Source organism: Corticium candelabrum, chromosome 3, assembly GCF_963422355.1.
Source record: "Corticium candelabrum chromosome 3, ooCorCand1.1, whole genome shotgun sequence".
NCBI classification, from domain to species: domain Eukaryota; kingdom Metazoa; phylum Porifera; class Homoscleromorpha; order Homosclerophorida; family Plakinidae; genus Corticium; species Corticium candelabrum.
Window position 1 is genome coordinate 8,671,837 of NC_085087.1, and position 6,445 is coordinate 8,678,281.

Sequence of the window (6,445 nt, forward strand, 5' to 3'; positions counted from 1 at the left end):
AAGCCGGGGCAGGGCCGTTACTAGTCAGGTTTGCTTACGCAGGATCAGCAGGCGATCCCCATTCTGTGGCGGCACGGCTGGTCCAGGTCAGGCGCAGGGCCGGTGCTAGTCAGGTTGGCTCACGCACGATCAGCAGGCGGTCCCCATTCTGTGGCGGGACGACTGGTCCATGTCAGGCGCAGGGCCGGTGCTAGTCAGGTTGGCTCACGCACGATCAGCAGGCGGTCCCATTCTGTAGCGGGACGGCTGGTCCAGGTCTGGTAGCGGCTGGTGAGTATGTCATTGCACAAACATGCAGGTTGCACGTAGGTTGAGACGATATGCAGATACATAGCTCTCGATCTCGCAGAGGGGTTTGTGCTGTACGCACCGAGCGTGAATGGCTATTCGTGCGCGATGTCGTAGATGGGCCGGAGATCTGTATACAGCGGTGTTCCTTTTGCGTGCGTACAAGGAGGAATGGAATGGGTGGAGCCATTCGCTTTGCACTTCTACTTGCGCGCAGGAAGCGGTAGCCGCCGTGCACGGTAAGGGCAGGTGATCATGGACATTTTTATCTGGGGACAGGGAAGGTCCGGGAGATAGTGCGGGGTATCTGGGAACATGCGAGGTCCCGGATGGCCTTGAGGGCGGGTATCTGTAAAAACGCAGATTCCGTTCGTACACCGTATGCAGTAAATCGAGCTCCTCAGAACGGACAGGGTAAAGCGACTGGGCTGGTAACTTTTGCGGAATTGTCGGCAGACTGGGGGCGCAGTGCCAGCAGTAGTGCGGAGAAGCACATACATGCATATGCGAGTTTACAAAATGAAAAGCGCATATGTAGTGATAGCGACGCCGCTTGTGGCTGTAGCGGGCCGTTGGTCGATGCAGCAGTGCCAGTGGCGGGCAACGCCTAAGCGGAGAAGCACATACATGCATATGCGAGTTTACAAATAGGCATGTTGTACGTAATCAGCAAAATTAGCCTTAATGACCAACGGGAAATGCAAACGCATAACGACTGTAATGACGGTTATGCCATACTGCGGAGCCATCGGCGGATGGTGGGCGCGGAACCAGTGACGGTCAGCGAATGGCCTGGGCCAGGCGGGAGGCCACGGCACCGTCTGCGGATGGTCGATGCGGGACTAGGCGGCGATGTGCCGGTGGCGGCGCTGGCAGTCTGTGGATGCAAAGGTGGGCGTCCACGTTGAGCATAGTGGCGCGAGGGCGGCGTGGAGGACACGCGTTGCACGAATCGCTAGTAGCAGGCGGAGCACGCTTCCTTGGCTTGCGTGTGTCGAGGCTTGTCTGTGTGCGAGGCCAGCGGAGACGGCGAGAGATCACATGCAAATGCTCACGGACGAGGTGGAGGAGCGGACGCGTCCGGTCGTTGGGAGAGACAATGGCGCCTCGCCGGGGCGTGCCGTTCTTTCTAGGCGAGTTGTTTTATCGCCTATGCCTGAAAAATGGTTCATGCGAACCCAAGCGGGAGAGTGTGGAGATGACAGATCTGCTGCCGCACAGTGTCGAGTTGCGACGACTCGACGATGGCGCTCCGCGGAGGGACGTGCGCGTCAGGTGGCGCTGGGCTCTGCTTTGCTGCAGGCACGCCATAATCGTCGAGAAGCATCTCAACAGGGTGATAATACCTGCTGGCTTACCTGCGGCTGATCGTAAAAATTGCAGCTGGCTGATCGACACCAGATTTGGAAGGTGCGTGCAGGAGAAACCTTCTCCATGTATTCGGGCTTTGCTGGACCGCTGTCGCGAGCTGGGGCTCCGTCGTGTGGGCTGTGCCTGGAAACTGACCTTTCAACCGAAGAGTGTGCTCTGTCGATGCGGCGCCACGGTCGAGCTCGCACGTCGCTCTTACTCCGATGCGATTTCTCACCGTGTCCTGCGGCGGTGCAGAGGCGGAGTGCCGCTGTGTCGTGGGTGGAACCTGTGTTCGTGTAATGGGGCACCATCGTGCACTTACATCACGGCGTGTGGCACATGCAGAGTGCGGGGCCGGTGGCTGCGCGGGAGGGGCGCGGCTACTACGATAAAAGAGGGTTCAAAGTCACAGACCGGAGGGTAGACGAATAGCTGCCCGTGGTGGGACTGGTGGCGTTTGGGGTTGAATTGGCGACGAGTGGTTGCGGTGTGTTTGCGTGCCGGGGGGGGGGGGGGGTGGAAGCTCGCTGCTCCAGACTTGCGGCGGTCGGCCGCCTTCCCTCAATAGCAACGCAGTCGGATGCGTCTGGCTCGTGGGGCCACTGAACAGTGCAAGACAATTCATAAGTTCAGCTACATTGCATGGCTCACATCTTGGGTTGGAGTTCTCATTGCGACCGGAGAGATGGTCCCGATGGCGTTGACCGTGGTTGTTTTGGGAGCAGGCTGCGCGGCCGGTTTTACGTTCAGTTTGAGTTGGACGGCGGTGCAGTCCGTGCGGGAGCGCGGAACGCAGTCGCTGACGAGGTGTCGCAAAATCTGGTGGACTTGTCATTGGTTGTTTGGTTTATTTCTTGACCCGGCTCCGCGTTTCAGTGACATCAAACGTTGCGGCGTTGATATGCGACATTGACTGGACGTCGGACTGCTGGAACGATCGGTTTATTGCTTGTTTGGCGCTGGGTTAGCCTCGTTCACGTTGCCTGCATACCAATCAGGGTACTCACAGTATCAACAGTCTGCGAGCGAACCACTGCCGCACCAATCTGAATCCCGACATCTGAACGGGCTCTATGCTTGTTAGTGGCGTTCCTAGCGGACGAGGGTATCGCGCACTCTACCCAAAAAATGCCCTGTTAGCGGTGCTCCATGTTGGCATTCGGCACGGTTTAGAAAACCCCTCTTGCAGTCCTCGCCGCTGTTGGTGTACTTGTCTTACGAGGCGTTACGCGGTCGACGGCAGGTCCCAAATGGCGGCAGCGATTACCAATCACTCCAGATGTGTACTGCTCAGACTGACAGACTACTGGGCCCCAAGAGTGGACGAGCTTGACGTGGTGATGCTTTGGGCTGATGTTGGTCGTCTTTTTTTTGTTTTCTGCGCGCAGGCGAAGTTACAGTACTGGACAGTTTGTACCGGCCGTTGAATTGTCGGTTCATGCGACAGTTAGTGATGTTGCGGTGGACTCCCTCTGGAACCCGTCTCTCATGACAGTTAGGCTCAGGCAGTAAGAAAATTGACCTGTTCCGGCAGAGTGTGGATATCCATCTCCGGAGGACGGGTGTACCGCTTGATGTCCTATTACGGCAATGCTACTATACCTCGCCCGGCGAGGTCGAGAGGCAGACCCGTTGTTTTCTGTGTTCTGATGGAAGGCCTTTGTCTATGCAACGACTTGTCAAAAATGTGCGGGCGGCACTAGAAGCCGGGGGTTTGTGTCCGGTTACTCGAGGCACAGCTTTAGGATTGAAGCCGCAGTCACACCTGCAGAACTGACTCCACGATCCAGACACTGGCGAGGTGGGGGAGCAAGGTTTGCAGACGCGACGTAAAATCTTGTCGCCAAGATTCTAGCGACATACTCTCAGTCGTTAGTAGCTTCTCGCCAGAGACGGAGCGATGACAAGTTTGCCGAAGACATGGCGGTAGCATGCGTGCTTTCTACCCGGCGACTATTTGTACAGTGTACTTGCGTGCATGGTTGCTTTCATACTGGCGTGTATTATAAACACATGCTCACTAGACAGTGACAAGGCGTGTATTATAGACACATGCTCACTAGACAGTGACAAGGTACTCACTCCCTGACAGCTAAGCGGCGATACGTAGCTGAATGAGTCCTGGAGAGGTAGGTCATGGAGAGGTGGGTCCGGCTTGGGTGCGGGGCGACCTCGCTGTTGGGCGTGGTTGCCTTCCTTGTGTGCCGGAGTTCGGTCTAAAGTCCCAGATCCGCGCCGGACGTCGGTTCTCCTGGACCATGATGGGCTAGGCCGGGCTCCGCCCACTCTCCACGGCCACGTCTTCATTATGCAGGCTGGCTCAGGTAAGTGGTCGCATCAAGTCGGCAAGATGAACATCACTGGAAAACTGACGGAGGTACGAATTCAAATGGAGTTTAATGAACCAGTTAAATGTAGTTGAATTCGTCTGGAGATGCGCTGCTGAGCGCACGCGCACGGCGGACTCACGAGGGTCGTGCGTTGAACGGAGCATGCGCATCGCCAGCGACCATCCGGCACGCCACAGCGCAGCAAGCGTCCCAGAGCGCGTGTGTTTCGTTTCCCACCCTCCCATTCCAATGTCTGATGAGCTCGTGCTTGGGAGGTTTTTTCCCTTTCCTTCATTCTACTAAAAATCTCCGTGGTTATCCACGTGAAAGGTGAGTTGGGCCGGAGTCCGGTCTGAAGTCCCGGATCCGCGCCGGACGTCGGTTCTCCTGGACCATATGCATGATGGGCTAGGCCGGGCTCCTCCCGCTCTCCACGGCCACGTCTTCATTATGCAGGCTGGCTCAGGTAAATGGTCACATCAAGTCGGCAAGATGAACATCACTGGAAAACTGACGGAGGTAAGAATTCAATTAGGAACAGTAACAAGCACCAGATGGCTCGTGGAATATTGCCAGAAGCTGTTCGCTGCCAGCCGACTACAAACGAACGGGAGAACGTAGAAAACGAGTGACTTTACTGAAAGAGAAGGCAAAGACGTCGCGACCTCGTACTAAAATCGCTTAGCAAGCAGTTGAAGGGTCTTCAAGGCTTCAAGTCGGAACAGTCGCTGCAATGGTTCTACCGTCCGGTAACGTCTGATAAGCATTCACTGAGTTATCATGTCATCAGGAGCGAAAGACGCAGCGCGTTGCATTTGTGTTAAGCTGGATTTACAATATGCAAACGCTTGAGCGTCGCGTCACGTCGCGTAGTACAAATTCAAATTGTAAATGGTCTACGCGACGCGACGTTCGACGGACGCGACGTGACGCGTCCAAATAGAACCAAGTTCTATTTGAGCGTCGAACCGGAAGCTGTACACGTCGCGTCGGAAGTAGCACCTTGATTTCGACCAATCACAGCCAACTATAAATGCACGTGTGGCTTCCGTGGGCAATGATTTGGGCGCTGTACTCGACGTTGAGCGGTCTATAGATTGCGTAGAGAGCTGTCCTTGCTTGTGGATGATCAACTGCAAGACGTACAAAGACCTGCGTGCATGGGAGAACGCCTAGAAATTGATTTTGAGCAAGCTGGGGGTTCCGGCAGAGTTCTGCTAGTAGAAAACCGAAGCGCGAGTGGTCAGTTCAATAATTCAGGCAGCAACGTCTACGGCGCGCTGAAATCGTATTGTGAATGGTACGACGCGTGTGACGCGTACGTGCCACTCCCACGCAAGACAACGTGACGCATGACGCACGCGACGCGACGCTCAAGCGTTCCCATATTGTAAATCCAGCTTTAGCTGCACCCCACTGTGCTATTACAGTCGTCTGAGAATCGCTTAGAGGTAATTACAAAGTACTCATTGACGTCTGCAGTTGTCTACAGCGCTGATTGGCCGTTTTTTCTTGAGCGGTGGTTTTGATTGGAGCGGATGTCTCTGAACTTGAGCAGTCGCGCCTCTTCCGAAGTCACTTACAATAGAGCTGTCCCCAGACTGCTTTCTTCTCTCCTCCCACCCTTTCCTCCCATCACGTGCAGAAAGCAGTCTGGAATACCGAGGCTGGGGTGTTCGTAGCCTCGTACCCAGGCCCTCTTGCGCGCCCGGAGAAGAGGGCCTGGTACACGTTGTATTCGCATGCGCGCATAAATTAGAAGGAAATCGTGGTAATATATGCACGCATGCGGAACCGACGTTGTTTAGAATCTCGAGCCGATAATGTCGCGCGCAATCGACAGTGAAACAGCTTCCGTGTTCACTGAATCAGTAGTGATGAAGCACTAGATCTAGACCCAAGGTCAAGTGAAACTCCGCGTTCGCGTAATCTTTGACTTGTTCTATCATCAGCAATACTATAGGAGACACGATCGCGACAATGACGCGTACGACATATCCACAATCTTCTTCACCACATTTCTCTAGCTTGCAGTCAACCCTATACGGTGTATGTTGATAGCACAGCGATTTACCGTATCCTGTAGGAAGCCAGCTGCAGACGTCGTTTCCGTTGTAGATGTGCTCTACGACAACACGCTGCTGCTCCTTCAGCTCTACATTACACAGCCTAAGCTTGCCTAGAGCGTAGTGCAACACCATATCAAACCAGAAGCTCTGCCTTCATCCACCATTTGCCAAATTGGGTCTCACTGCGCGCGACATTCTAAACAACGTCGGTTCCGCATGCGTGCATATATTACCACGATTTCCTTCTAATTTATGCGCGCATGCGAATACAACGTGTACCAGGCTCCGGGCGCGCAAGAGGGCCTGGGTACGAGGATAGGGTGTTCGCACCATTACACTACGCGCCGCGCACTAATATGTCGGGACTTCAAAGGTAGTGTTGTGTTCGCCGCGTGTGTGCGTGTG